Source organism: Caloenas nicobarica, chromosome 9 (genome assembly GCF_036013445.1).
Source record: "Caloenas nicobarica isolate bCalNic1 chromosome 9, bCalNic1.hap1, whole genome shotgun sequence".
NCBI lineage: Eukaryota > Metazoa > Chordata > Aves > Columbiformes > Columbidae > Caloenas > Caloenas nicobarica.
Genome location: NC_088253.1, coordinates 24,128,576 through 24,144,206, shown reverse-complemented (window position 1 = coordinate 24,144,206; position 15,631 = coordinate 24,128,576). Strand labels below are relative to the sequence as shown.

The 15,631-nt window shown below is 49.8% G+C and overlaps 1 protein-coding gene across 3 annotated transcripts in view; it reads right to left on the bottom strand.

Annotated features, from left to right (window-relative positions):
* The window catches only part of ZFHX3 (zinc finger homeobox 3), a 166,891-nt gene extending 155,271 nt beyond the window's left edge, over positions 1-11,620 (bottom strand). For 2 of the 3 annotated variants that reach the window (XM_065641240.1, XM_065641243.1), the window contains exons 1-2: positions 11,312-11,620; positions 3,273-3,450 (exon numbers count right to left, since the gene is read on the bottom strand). The gene's annotated coding sequence lies outside the window, so the exon portion shown is untranslated. Of the gene's footprint in view, positions 1-3,272; positions 3,451-6,842; positions 6,932-11,311 lie in introns of those variants that run through there. The other variant, XM_065641241.1, reaches the window with a different exon arrangement.
* Between the last annotated feature and the right edge of the window lie 4,011 nt (positions 11,621-15,631).

Here is a 15,631-nt window from a genome sequence, read left to right as displayed (position 1 = left end):
CGGGCCAGGCTGGCTGCACTGGGCTGCTCGCTGCCTCCTGCGCCCGGCATGGCTCCAAGGAGCCAGGGGCCGACTGCATGGGAGGGACTGATGTGTCCATGCAGGAAGGAAAAAGTTCCGGGCTATCTTTTTAAATTCAGGCTTTAAAAATTACTGTGGGGGAAAAAAAATCCTGCTTAGAAAAAATCTCCATAATATCATCCACTTACGTAGCTTTGTGCTTCTTGGAAATATGTCTGAAGAATTAGAACAAAGCAGAGAAGGCCAGAGTCCTTGAAGGAGCTCCAAATGATAAAGTCTGCCATTCATTTTAAACACAGCGTGCATTGTGAAAACACAGGTTAATTTGAAGGCATTTGTCAGATTTCCAGTTCCCTCTGCTCCTTTGCAATGGAAATTTGCAATCAAATCTCTGTGCTAGAGTTGGGATGTCTGGCTTTATCAGTTTTCATTACTTCATACTCAAAGCATTGTCCAGGTAAGCTATCTTTTCATTTAGAAAGTTTGTTTGCGTGAAGTTGCATACAAGAAGGGAGAAGACTGAGATGAATTAGGCTGGAGCAGATGCATTTATTTAGGGGTTTGGAAGGGGGGAAAGGGCAGATGATCAGCAGCGACTGATTGCAAAGGGCTGCCTGAGCTGCAGAAGCGATCTGATACCGCTTAAAGACGCCCAGCAAGAGGCATGGAAAGGGATATTCCAAGAGCAGCGCGTTCATTGTTGGGATGCAGAATGCAGCAGGGCTTAGCGAGCGAGGCTGGAGAGCCGCACTGCTGCGCGGTTCAGCCAGACAACCTGCGTTGCTTCTGGAGGCCGTTCGTGCGGTGCAGGGCAGGGGCTGCGTCCCCAGAGCCGCGGGGGATGCTGGAGGGGCCTCTGGATTCCTCTAGAAACACACTGAAGGGGTGGGAGAGATTTGGGCTGGGGGGCATATTCAGAGGAATGTTTGTTCTCTTCTTTTGCCTTCACTGTATTTCTGGGCTTTTACCCAGTTAATAAAATAAACCTGTCGATGCATTGGGTAGTCACTGGACTTACTGTAGCCCCCGGGAGAGACGAGACATCCGTGGGTGATTCCAGCTGCCTCCAAACCTCTGGCCAGGCTGCTGCAGTCAGGCCCTCCACATACCCCTGAAGTCAGCCAGCAGATTTTTAATAGGAATTTGCTGGTTTTGCAGGCCTTAACACAAGATGTGCAGATGTGTTTGCAATGGAAATAAACATTTGGAATACATCTATATGTTTCTTTGCTTTTTTAGAGAAATGAAGAAAAAAGTCTTGGCATTTAATTAGGACTCGCTAACCTGATAAATATTGAACATCATTTCTTTGTGAGCTGTTCTGTGTGCTCAGAGTACTCTATGGATATATTCCACAATTGCACTTGTTTAATGCCTGTATCACCTCATGCCTATTGTATTTATGTTGTCATCAATGTCAGATTTAAATTAAACAATTAAATCACTGTCACAGTAATTTCCCTAGAAAACTATTTTAAATGAAAAATCCCACAATAAATGTTTGGGAACCATCTTAAAAGGAAAAAAAAGAGAGAAGTAAGTTACAAAATAAAATTACAGTTCCCACAGAATTAGAAAGAAAAAAAATGGTTTCAGCTCTGAAAATAATTCTGTTTTACAGGGTAGTTTCCACCAAATTCAGAGAGTGTCAATAGAGTGACTAAACCAACCTGGCTTATCTTGGGGCTAGTCCGGGTCTGTCAGGCTGAGCCAGTGGCGCAGGGACCCCGGCCAGGGGCTGGCGCAGTCCCGCAGTCACCCCCGTGGGCCGGAACAAGTGACAGCATTGCAAATCTTCCGTCTTTCAGTGCAAGTCAGGTTCCAAATACTCCTTGGAAAATAGCCTTCCCTTCTTCCCCTCCAAATTATTTTAGAATTAAGACGGAGATTTGCAGAAAAGCCTGCATCAAATTATTCAGTAACTAAGCACCAATACCAGCTGTACTTACTATATAGTAACCACATACTCAAAATCTAAGTGTAAGCAGTGAGAAATCTGATCTGACATAGCGTCTTTGCTATAGTTCATCTTTGCCTCTTTATAAATATATGCTCTTATTCCTCTAGAACCTGTACTTCTTGGCATGGAAAAAATCACAAATACAAGATGCAAAATTCATCAGACAAGGTATCTGAAAGAATCATGCTCTCAAACGTACATTCCGAATATTACCTGTATTTAACATAAGCACATTTGACATTTGCAGCACAGCCTCGGATGTGAGGCACGCTTATTGAAATCTGGCTTCCCGGCTGTGATCGCAGTGATGTACCCTGCGGCCAGCCCGGCCCGGCCCTGCCAGCCGCCGCGCCGCCTTCACTTGTGCCCTGGGAGGGCTGGGGCAGGGAGCCGAGCACCGGGGAGCCCCCGCGATGGCTGGGGGGGCCCCGCTGCTCTTCCTGCGCCCCAGCAGGCAGCCAGCTGGGGGATGAGGGCTCCTCTCCCACCCCAGCACCTAGCCCGGGAAACTCGGGCAGTATTTCTTGTACGTCCGTGCTGCATTTTTATTGGAATGCAGCTTTGCAGATTGGGTTGTGCCTGGGACGCGTGTGGTTTCTATCAGCCCTGAAGTGGTTTACAGCTGGAGATGATTTGGGGGGGCACATCTAGCCCGTCCCTTTGCAGCCAGGTCTGATGTTTGTCTGCTGTTAATTTTTTTTTCTATGTTGCCTCCATCAAAAGGTGAGATTAGCGCTGGGCGGGAGAAGGACGGATGATGACGACAATGACAATACCAGGCCCATCCCTCCCTCCTCCTCATTTTAGTTTGCTTCTCGCCAAAGCAATTCGCCAGCAGATCCTCTCCCTTTCTTCCTGCAGCCAAAACAAGGCAGCAGGAATGGCTGCGAGCCCTGGTGCCGGCCAGCCCCTGGCCCTGGGCGCGGGAGTAGCTGCTCAGGGGTCCCCTGTCCCTGCCAGCTGGCTCTGCTGGTCAGTCTGGGGCACGAAATCCCTAACGCGATGCAGGCAGTGAACAGCAGCCTGGCAGAGCGCGGGCCTGGCCGGGCCGCGGCTGCACCGGAGCCACCAGTGGCCACCCTGGCTCTGCCAAACCAGGCACTGCCGCTAAAAGCAACTGTGCTGAGCACGTGCAGACAGAAATACATATTTTTATACTTCATAAAGGAAAGGGGAAAACTGATGAGGTTGCACAGAACCCTCCTCCAGGCAGGAGAAGCTGTGCTGGAGGAAAGTATTGCTCATAATGACACTTAAGCCCAGACACTTGAATGCTAAAGGTTAAACTTACATTCTTCAAGAAGGGGCTCCTTGCCAACTTGAACTGTGTTGTGTGTTCACTATTGCCTCCTCCTCCTCTTCATCCACTCTCAATCCACTTTTGGTATTTGTTGAAATAACTGAGGTTGTGGGGTGGTTTTTTTTCCTCCCCTAACGTATGGTCTCTCTGCCAGTCCTCAGCCTTATGTCTGTCACAGGGTTAAAAAAAAAAAAAAAATCAGTCTAATGCCAGTACAAAAGCAAAGGGTTTTTTTTCTTAGCTGCAAACTACTATAGTTTCAATCCAGAAAAGACCAGCCTAAGCACATTTTCTGTCCTCCAGTGACACACAGTCCATAGAGCACCATCCTCTAATTCCTGTGCTTAGCTGAATAACCAGAACACATATTCTAATGATAAGGCTAAAACGTTAATATGGATTTAAAATACAAATTGAAAGGCTGATAGAAATACAGTAAACAGTAGGACAGAGAAACAACTTTCAGAGACAATCATCAGCAGGGCTGGGGATGAAACTGTTGGCACTGCTTCCAAATGTTCAAGCCGAGGAAGGAGACGCAGGAAAACGCCCACCCAGGAGCAGCACTTTAAGATGAATTTCAGCATAATATGAAGAAACAGCCATGCTGTTTGGATGCCGCATTTAGATCTTAATGATCAAAGAGCACCTTCTCCATATACTTTCATGCTTCTCCCCAGAGATACTTCCCATTAAAAAAAAGAATGGAAATAACATCACGCTTGTGCACGCCTTCTAAAGCAGCCCCTTTTACACAGCATCACATAGGCTTTCCGTGGAGAATCAGTCTTAGGGGAAAACAAGAAACAAGGATCTCTATGTCTCAGCAGCAGCAGGTAGAGGAGACCAGACTGGAAGGCTGGGTCAGACTCTCTGAGGAGGAGCATGGACACGGGCCAGAGCTTCAGGAGTCAAATGTAATTTTTATTTGGGTTCAGAGCTGAGAAAAGGCTGGTGATGTTCATGTTCCTGCAGCAAGGGAACAGGGGCCGCGGTGCCCCGCATCTCTCTACACAACAGCTCACTGCAGTGCATTTCTTGGCACAGCCCTAGTTGTATCTTCTGGTCCCAGTGGAAGTTCACACTTTTTAATATCTCTTATTGCTTCTGCAACTGCTGCCACTAGTCAGCAATCACAAACAGGAAGCCGTGACTCAGCAGAGCCGTAACCGCGGGCTGGCCAGGAGGAAAGATCCTGCACAGCACCCGCGGGGGCCGGCCAACTGCCGCGGGTGGGCACGGCCTGACCGGGAAGGTGGCCGGAGACTCACGTCCTCATTCAGCCCTTCGGCTCACACCAAACCCCAGCAGATCAAGGCCCCGGCACCGCTCTGGGCCCGAGCGTGGCAGGAGAGGCTTCCCGAGGCTGGTCCCCAAAGTGCAGGACCACCCCAGCAGGGCAAGCGAGCAGCGGGACACCGGGACCAGCCCCGTGCTCCAAAAAGCAGGTTTTTCCCGTTATAGAGGCGCACGGCAGAGGAGGCAGCCAGCGACCCCTCGGCCGGGAGATGCCAGCACGACCCTGTTTTCACACCAGTGGTGCCCAGGGCTTGGCCACACCACGTCTCACGTAGCACAGGGAGCGGATGATCTATTCCAAGCCTGGTTTCGTCTGTTTTCTAACTGTATTTAGCAGCGAGTTTACTCCAGACTGAGCCTGCGTGAGTAAGTGTGTATGTAAGGGCTGAGGATTGGCTGCGGCAGGCAGAGGGTTTGCTGAAAGGCTTGTTAAGGAAGCACTACTGACCATGCAATCCAATTACATAATGCTTCAAAAAATAACCGTGCTGGGAGTTGTGTCTGGGCAGCGCGTTTCGGCAGCAGAAAGGGGTATCGAATGTCTGTCTTCCAACCCAAAGGCTGATAGTATATTTGTGCCACAATCTGACACTGCGCCTCGGCCGTAAACTGCTCTAAAGAGGAAACTTGCTTCCAGGGGAAATGTCTGCTGTTCCCTTTCAAGGCAGTGCTGCACCCTGCAGACCAACGTTATTTGAGTCCTTGTAAAATTACCACTAATCTCTGCACACAGGATGCCTTGCATTTTATAGGGACTTGCTATGACGGCAGCTTTGTTTTCTGGGCGTAAAGGAAAGAGCTGAGCAGGGAGGAGCAGGCACCTGGTCATCGGCAGCAGCCACAAGGGTGTTTTCCCCAGCTTTCTATCCTTGCAGTTTCTCTCTGCACCTCCAGACAGGACATACAGATGATGCACAGTATCACACTATCATGCCTGAAAAAATACCCTGTCCCGCCTGGAAAAGACACGGTCCCTGTGCAAGGCAGGAGCCCACACGGTGCTGGGTGTTTCTTCTGCTGAGAGCCATGACGAGGGAAGGGACTGGGGGGCCAGACTCTGGCCACAGCAGGCAGCTCAGTCCACGTGTTATGCCTGGGATGATTGGGGATTTAGAAAACCCCGTCTCCAAGCATCACAGGTAGTTTTTATTGTAGTTACTAATTTAACTGCTAGGCTGCTCTGAAAGGCGTCACAGAAAAGGCACATTTCTAGTGAATGAGGAAAGAGCAAACTAAGAATATTCTTGGCACGTTGCAGAGCTTTCTGTACCTGAACTCATGTTGTTCAGTTGCTGGGAACGCTTCACGCGAGACGTAAGCCAGCTTGTATGCTTGCCACGAATGCCTGGGTTTTAACCTGTTCCCAGCCCAGGAGCGGCGGAGCTGCCCTGCCCAGCCAGCCTGGCTGCAGCCACGGCCCCTCGGCCGGGGGACCCGGTGCCTCCCGCCCAGGGCTCTCAGCGGCCCCACCTGGGCTCCCCCAGCGAGGATGATGCAGGGCGGCTGCAACCACCACCTGCAAAACCAACACACGGCCTCCTTTGATCTGCCAGCACTGGCTTTCAGAGCATGCACTGTGCTTTAAAGCTGTGACACACCAGAGATGAGGATTTGCTTTACTGCTCTGCATTCGCCATCTCCGCTCCCGGCTCCCACCGAAGACAGGGGAGGCCGCCCGCGAGGACGGCAGCGGGGAGGAAAGGGTGAAGGCAGAGCTCCTCCAGCCTGGCCGCACGCTCCATCCGCCGCCTTCCTCCCATCTATTTCTAGACTGTTTACCTGGCAAGCGCACATGACCGATCCAGAAGGAAACGCTGACATCACCCGCTGCCGTGCCCCCTCCCCGCGCCCTCGGCCGCCAGCCCACGCTGCACAGCCTCTCCCCCGCGCCGCGGGGCTGCCCGGCGCTGCCGCGGCTTCCCGAGCGGCTCACAGACGCGCTGTCCTGTCCGCCGCAGCCTGCGGCCTGCCGCGCTGCTGCCCTCCGCGCCAGGGCCTGCCGGCGGCCGCTGCGCCCTCGGAGACAAAACCCGCACTCGACCCCGCACCGATGGCCGGCAACCGCAGTGCCGACGGCAGGTGAAGCACACGTCTTTTAACACCAGCGTATCATTCGTCTGGTGCAACAACCTTAAACATACAGTTGCTTCCGCTACCAGCCTAAGCAGCTTCCCAGCCCCCTTTACACCTACGACTCAAACCCTCTCAGCCCACGGCTCTGGACAAACTTCGCTGTCCCGGAGCAGCCGCCTCCCCACCCACCTCGCTGCCACGTCGCGTCTGTGTGCCGAGAGCGGAGCCAGGCAAACGGCGCTGCCGGGTCCTCGGCGCCTTCGCCCTCCTCCCCAGGGCTGCTCCCGGGTGCCGTCGGTGTGGGGAGCCCGTCCGGCTGCATCAGCCTCTCCCGGCGGGCCCGGGGGAGCCGCTGGCCCCAGGGACGGCGTGGGCCGCAGCCGGCAGCACAGGTGCTCGCTCCTCCGGGGGTTATTTACCCCGGGAAGCCCGCAGCAGAGCTCCGGGCTTGAGCTGCTCTGTGCAAGCTTTCTTGGTGCATTTGGGCAGGGAGCCAAAGTATGCAGTTTAAAGGAAATGTTTAATAAAGACACAGGAGCCTCAAACTGTTTATTTTTCCTTGCAGAAAGGTGGAGGGATGATGTCCCTGGAAACTGGCTGCCAGGCGCAGGCCGGAGGCCGAGCCAGGACATGGGCTGAGCGCGGCCTCTCACCTCTCCCTCCCCTGACAGCTCCGGCCTGCGGGTCATAAACCGTAGGGGGAAAAGGCAGCCTATTAGTAACTCTATTAAGTCTCCATTAGTTAGGTGTGAACTCATTACCCTAACATACTTGGAGGCAGGATTCCACTTGCAGGACATTAGCACTGTAATAAGCACGTTTACCACTCGGAGCTGGACGGAGCGAGGGAGAGGAGCCCCTCAGCGCCTGGAGCAGCCCCGCGGCCCCCGCAGCGCGACCGTGGGGAGGCCTTTCTCACCCACCGCGCTGCTCCCTGTCCCCCCAGCGCTGGCCCCCGGCTGCCCTGTGACCAGCCCCTGACACCCCCTCGAGACCCCCTGTTCCTGTGGTAGCGACGGAGTCGTCACTGCGAGACACTCTGCTCCTCCGTTCATCCCACGAGTGGCTGTCCACAGGGAGCAATGTGGGCTGGACGTGGCCACAGACACGTGGGACGGGCAAAACGGGTGACTGTGGGGATGAGGGGATGGAGGGCGCACTGCAAAAGCTGTCGGCATCTTGGGGTGTGTAACAAAAAAAGGACAACCTTGGCCGCCCACGGTTTGCTGCTCGTGCTGCTCTCCCGCCTTTGCCTGACTTGGCGTTTTTGGCGTTTGCACTTTGTGGCGGGAACTGTCTGCCATTGCTGCAAAGCTGCGCACGTTGTGAGGAAGGATGCAGGATCAGGGCTTGAACTGGGCTTGCCCAGTTAGCACAACAAAAATATGATCCTATGTAGGAATCCGTGTATTTCTCTATGCCTTTTCAGTCGGCTTTAACATGCTGGTGTGAGCAAGGGCTGCGCCTCTGCAGCTGGAGCAGCTCCAGCTCACGGCAGGTCCTTGGAGCTTCTGGGTGCCCCGTGTGCCCTAGCGTCATTTTAATTAAAGTATCAGTGAACAATGGTCTTGCCGTGTTTTAAATGTAAAAGATTTTGTGTTTGAGAGAAGGAAGTTGCAGTCAAAATAAAGGGGATACTGATGCGCAGAATGTTGCCTTTCAGAGACAAAGAAGGAACCTGAAGCGTACGGCCATTAACCAAAGCCCTCCAGTGCCCTCTGCCAAAGCCCCTCTCAAACAGGTACTGCTTGTCCTGCAGAACACAAAGACTCTGCATCGTCTCCTCGGTATCATTAGTCATACTTCGAGGCTGCACAAAAGCACAGTCCATGCCGAACTCTTCCAAAACTAATTCTGAAGCCCCTTTGTTCCTAAATAGGGCTAAACTGTACATGATCCCTGAAGAAAAACTGTCCAAGAGCACATAAGTATGATTTTTTAAAATTATTTCAGGAGGAGGCATGATCTTGTTTCTAAGATCCTTGGCCAAAAAGAGTATGAAATTAATGGTATTAAGTGCCTAAAAATACTCTTGAGAATCTGGGACTTGGAACAAGGGTCTGGCTGCTATTCCTAGCGCTGCCACAGACTCACCGTCTGCACCGAAGGACCAGCCGGAGCAGCACACGGGGTACGCGAGAAGTGCCCAAAGACAAAGGCACGTGGGGGTGGACTTCAAAACTCACTCTTCCGCTTTCTGTCCTATTTTCCTGGCCTGTGGGACTAATGGGACTAACACTACTTCACCATGAGAGAGCCCAGCATGTAAGGTGTGATGCTGGCGAAAATTCTCCTGATGTGTTTCCAGATGCACAGACAATGGCTGCGTAGAGCCCCACGAAGCCACATCCACTGACAGTGCACCGCTGATCACGTTCGCTTGCCCATTTTTCCTTTCCTATTTCTATGGAATTAACTCTTACAATTCAAAACATCAGCACGTCCAAACAATTATGATTAAAAAATAAATTAGCTGCTAGAAAAGTGCTTTCTCCTTCCCAGCAAATGCAGCACTTCTTGCACTTGCCTCCCGGTTAGTGGCAACTTCTCTAATGTAAGGATGTTAAACTCCAATATCCTGCAAAAATCACCATTAATTGTCTATATTTATCCCACTGAACAGGAGAGACAGGCATCCTTAAAATGCAACACTTGCTTTTAGCCCTGGACAATCCTGAAATATTCCCTTTTTCGTATGTTATATTTTATTTAGGAAAACAATTTTGTCATTTAAAGATGATTTTATGGGTTTTCCTCATCCTATTTTACTGTTACCCGATTAACTAAGATACCTGGATCTACATGAAATGCAATACAAAAATGGATTTTAAAAACTGTGAAAGTTTCTAAAATTCAAACAACTTATAGCTGTAGGATGCACAATTATAAAATAAGAGCCCATGAGCAAAACCCAAGCTGAACTTACTGGTGGCTTTTCTACTTACAAAAAAGGGACATTCCAAAGCTAATTTGATAGGATCTCAAATCCCTGTAATTCCCCATGTGTCTCTGCCATGAAATAACTTCTGGCATAGTAATTTAAACTATTAAACAGAAGATTCAAAATAGCACACTTCAGCGATAAATGGGAAAGTTTATGCCCCAGAGTTGCTCTTAAGAGAGCACAGGACAATGACATGGGACGAAACCCCACCGAATGAGTTCTGTAAAGATCCCAGACCCTGCCAGGTTTTTTCATCAGTAATGATACTCCAAGAGAAATAAAAAGACAGGCAGTGAAAACCTCTGATCACACCACAAAAGGGAAAGAAAGATATTGACATTTCCATGTGGGACTCTGTCTGATGAACTCAAGTATTCAAATGACTTCTGTTTACATAGTATTTTGAGAAATAATGCTAATTTGCAGAATTGGCATCTGGGGTACAAGTATACATACCCTGGGAGAGCACTTACAGAGCCTTTGTGAAGCTAAGTAATAAACGCTTTGTCTTCACCACACTATTTATGGCTTGCTTGGGGGCATCCTGCTCTCTTTCTGCCCCTACCTGGGCATAAAATTATTGCAGAACTAGGTTTTAATAAGACCAACAGTAAATCTGAATGACCACACATGCACAGCTATTCCTGCTCCCCTGATCTCCAGCATTAATTATAAAGTGGAACTGTTTATACAGTACATACCGCTTTCCTGACTTCTTTCTTGTTTATGTCTAAACCTTTGTGGACATAAAACTTTGGAATTTGCTTTTGGAATAAAACTGCAATTGAAGTGGCAATAACTGTGTTAGAGAACAACTTTGCTATTGCTCCCCTGGTTCCGTCGTCGCAACAGGTTTGCGTTGCCCTGGAACCCTCTCCTGTTCACACGTGTTATTTCAGGTCGTCTCCTGCTGTCCCATCTGGATGGTTTGTTAGAAACTCCAGCTCTATGTGGCTCAGAGCGAACGTTCCCGTTTTTCCTCCTGACCCTTTTCTTTCCTCTCTCCTCTCCGCCACGTCCCCGCAGCCCGGCCGGGCTCTGCCGGGCTGGATTCGGGTTCTGCTCCCTTCACGGGCTGCGGAGGTGGCAGCCACTCTGCTCCTCCAGATAAAACACTTGCCCCTGCCCTCAGACACCCCCCCGCCCCGGCTCAGAACTTTCCCGAAAGAGACATTTTTCTGCTACAGTAAGTTATTACAAAACCAAGAGACTTCCATTTGATGGCATACACATGTGTGGATACCAAAGTAAAGTAACTCATGCTCCACGAGCACTAAATTATTCCTCATCGCACTGGCCTGACTCCTTGTTTCGTCAGGCTGTCACATTATAAATTAATATGTTGGCTGTCTGGGGCCAAGAACTCTTTTTTCCTATTTGTTCAGTAAAACAGATACTGTAGACCCTGGGCACCATATAAAAAAATAAATTACCGTAGTATACAGGGTATTACTCTTGTCTTTCCTTCCCTGTATTTTACCCCCTCCCTCCTTTGCCTTTCCTCTGATCAATTCATCTTCCATTTACTTTCTATTTCTGTCTGCAGGTTTTACTCTAATACATATTGCTCCAATATTCCAACCATGCCACCTGCTCCAGAAGTACAAGTACAGAAGCTTTACTAATGTGAAGAACAGGGAATCGGCAAAAACTCAAGGGGAGGAGAAGAAATAAATACTGTAAGAAAATTAGGAAAAAGGAATTGAGCCTCTACCTGGTGTTGTCTCTTATGTTGACTTGGATGCCTTCTAATTTCTGCCAGAATCTTTCTTTACTCTTCACATCCAACACAGAAACATGGAGACCTGATAGCCAGAGGAATCAGATGGGCTTCTTGATGTAGACAGCTTGGGGTGGATGTGTTTGACCCAATCTCTCTCGTAGGTTAAAATGTCCTTTAATTCTGGGGGGCTGCGTCGGGATGGGAACGAATAAACTCTCTCTTCATTTTCGTGTCCAGCTAGTGGAAGCTGCACAGGCTGTATGTTAAGTCTGTCCAAATTCCTTTCTTCCTTAGCAAGGTTGTCCTACCTAGAAAAAGAAGAATTAAAAATAAGACGGTGTTTGGCTTCTTACAACTTCAGTTCTTCCCCCATGTTTGTACATTCTGCTTTCCAGGGCACACTTCTGACCTGAGTTTTAACACACAGCTCCTCCCAAAGCACCCTCAAAATAATGGTGAATAATTGCTTATGGTAATACTTAGTGTGCCATATTTTAAAAGTATCATGTAATCTTAACTAATTGAAAAACCAATAGAATTTACTGTTTGTTCCTTTAAAAAAAAATAAATAAGGAAAGAGGCGAGATTTAAATATTTATTGAAAAACTAAATATCATATCCTTGTGCAGTTATTGGCAAGAGGTGCTGTGCAAACACATCCAGCACAAGCTGCTGCTCCACCCCCGTGCCGGCCTGCGGGACCGCGGCTGCCGGGGCCACCGCGGCGCTGCCGGGGCCACCGCGGCCCTGCCGGGGCCACCGCGGCCAGAACCACCCGGGGGCTGCTCCTCCTCGGGCACATTCTGTGCGCAGGCCGGCGTTGGGCCCTCGCCTGTCCTCCTGCTGCTCTCACGGCAAGGTCTGTGGTGTCACCAGGACACAACTCCAACAAGTACTGACAAACGTCAGTCAGACGCTTTGGCAGCAGCACTGGCCCCGAGGACTGGGGAGCACACGAGATGTGTTTTCCTCGCACTCCCAACCCCCTGCAACGTTCCGCGTGGTCGTGCGGCACGTTTTGGGGTCGGGGACCGGCCTGGCTGCTCCCAAGAGGATGGCACCAGAGCGCTGGGGCCTACGAAGGCTCCAGGGCCAGGGCGGCCGCGGGACGTGGACAGCCTCCTGCTCCTGGCATCTGGTGTCAACCCTCCTATTCCACATGGCCACGCATTAGCGATGGGCAGTGCTAGCAGATGGCAAAGTTCAAGCCAGGCTAATTAAACATACTGAGCTAATAACCTTCCATTTTGGGACTGGTATAATTCATAATTTAATGTATTGCTGCTGAGACATTAACCTTTCAACAACTGGCACGGTGCCCACAGCAGCTGAGTGCTGACCATCTTTCAGGAAAATGAGTATTATTGTTAAAACAGGTATAAATCATTCATGGCTTCAGCTTTTGTGTCAAACTGTACATGAAAATAAGTAGTAGGCTGGGTAATTTATTTACCTTTTGGTGGTTATTTTTATGATTTCATGATCATATTCTGTAATTCATAAACATTGGCCAAATGCCATTTTGGTCTCATTTTACCTTTTCCATATTTCACTGGTTATTCTGATTTCCATCTTTAACAAGTTCAAGACTGATGCTGAATTTCTTGATCTAGGCACAAATATAATCTCATTTCAAGGAAGAAAAACTTATCTTAAGCTAATTCCACAGTATTCAACATGATTATCCAGACTACTGACTAGTTACATGTCTGTATTTTCCTAAAAGAAATGTTTCTTTCAAGATTGGTTTATAAACACACAGATCTAAAGACTTTTAAAAACAAAGCATATAGTACATACAACTACGTGAATAGTTTCTGGTTGAAAACAACATGGGATACTGGAAAGGGGAGCCTGAAAAAAGTTGGAATTTCTCAACAGCCCTGCAGAGCAAGAAGCCTAACTCCAAAAACCTGGTTACCGGAACGATGTTACAGACCCAGGAGACCCTTACCTTGACTTTCGGGACACTGCTGGCCAGTCGTGTATTTTGTATCCCAGATTCCCTCCGCGCTGAATTTTCCAGTGAAAAGAGACTCAGCGCTAACAGGTCACCAGCCGCCCGCACCACAAGCTGGCCTGTTGATGCACTGGTGTTAAATGCCTTTCAGAAAGCTCCATCAATTCCAGCTCTTGCTGGTGTGGTCAATGAGTAGGAATTGCTGAGATAAACTTATTATGGACTCATTATCTGCACCCTACACAGCAAATGTTTTCAGATACTTTGGACTAAGAGACCATTCTCAGTTCTTCCATTGATAATGACACAATAGCCAACCTCTCACTCCTGTGAGTGAGAACCTGCTCTGTTAATCCAGACCTGCGTCACCTGTGGCCCCAGATGGAGCAGGTGCACCCACGCTATGGCTTGGAGAAGGTCACTGAACCAGCTGCACCTGGAGCAAAACCCCAGCAGCTCCTTTTTCCAGGGACACTATAGCATCCCTGTATTTCACTCCCTCTGCTGGCTCCATTTTATACATCGAATGAAGTGTTTCGAGACCTTAAATCTGTTTAAGGCTGGGATATCTAAAAGTTCACCTCGTCTCCAGGCTCCCGGCTCCGCTCAGCTCTCCTCTCCTCACAGAGCCCTCCTGGCCCCTGTGCCGTGGCACCTCGGGCTCGGTACAGGACCTGGAGGCACCACCAGCGGCCCCAGTTGCCCGTCTGATGGGAATTGTGCAGCTCTGGGCTGGGCTGGGTGCGCCCACCTCCAAAAGAGAGCAGGGCCTCACCTCGCAGCTCCGGAGCTGCTGGCTGCAGAAGCCTGGGGTACCCACATGTAACCAGTCGTGGCCAAGTGCCACGCCAGCCACACGCGTGCTGCCAGCGCCTGGCGGCTTTGGGAACCCTCCAGAGATAACTAGAGTGCGTTGAAGTGTGTCCCCGGACGCTGCTCCACAGCGGGCTCCTGGAGGTTTATCTCATTTCCACTTGCTGTTGATCATTCCCGTTCGCAGGACTCTCACCTCAGTCAGGGGAAATGCCTGCTCTCTCTCCCAGGAATAACTGAGCAGGACTTCTGCTTCACCCTTACAGCAACACCTCTCCTGATTCTCACTGTTTACTCAGTATTATTTGTACTTCTGCACTGACAACTGCAAGACAGGAAAAAAGCTGTGAGCTGGTCAGAAGAGGCAGCATTGGAAGACGTCCATCGTCCTTACTGGCGGAGCAGCAGACATCGCACTGCCAGCTTCTGCAGCTGCTTCTCCTGGCCAGCCAGCATCCCTCCATCCTGCCGGACTGAGCCTTCCCCGAGCAGGGACGGTTCTGGTGGACACGTCACGGGGATGTGATCGTAGGCTTGCTGAGGACGCTCACCGCAGCGGGTCTGGCTACCCTCAGCCCATGTTCGCTGGAAACAGAGCACTTCAATAGCCAATAATGTAAAAAAACACATGCACTTCATGCTCATCTCACAAGGCACCGGCTACCACTCCACGGCGGTCAGTCTGCTCATCTGCTGTGATCTGGGAACCCACTACGGCTGCTGAAGAATTAAGAAATTCAAAATGGACAACAAATCTTATAGGCGCATGAGAAATGTTTGCTTCGTATTTGCTTTGTCTCTATAGTTTCTGTTGAAAAGGAAATGTGCAACAATCACAGCTCTCTACCTGCAGACACATGTTCTGCCAGGGGAAATGGCCTTTGGATATGGTATTTGAAACAAACAAACAAACACCTCGACTCTGTAACATTTTAGAAACACACCTACGAAGCTTCCAAGACCACAAAAGTCAGCAGTCTGTGGGTGCATGTTGCCATTACCAGGGCTCTACAGAAAGAGCTGCCAAGTGAAGAGCTTCCCGGGCAGGCGGGGAGGAAGGCGAGGGCCGGCCCCGGCCAGCCCTGCGCAGCCGTGCCGCGCTGACGGGTTCTTGTGCAACTTCGCTTTCCAGTAGCCACGTGATGTTTTATGGCGAGAATTACTCAATGTGCAGTTCCTGTCTGAAATGTCCTATCCAAAGTATTCAAAACAAGTTTCAGGCAAACCACACATCTCAAGCTTCTGCATTTAGGCAGATACTATTGCGATTTTACAAGTGGGAAAACTGAGGTAATTTTTTCTTTTTTTTAAAGAGGCAGATGCTGCAAGTGTGCAGCACTGAACATCCTCGGTGATTGTCCAAAGCTAGGAAGAAGCACTGAAAAATACCAATATGATAGCAGCTGTATATTTGGGTATGAATCCCCCCAAATCATGAATGCTTTTGGCCAGGCACACGTTCACCTTGCCACAGAAACTAATCTTGCACCTCATTGTTCAAATTCAGATACTTGTCTGTAGTTATTTTGTATTGCAGA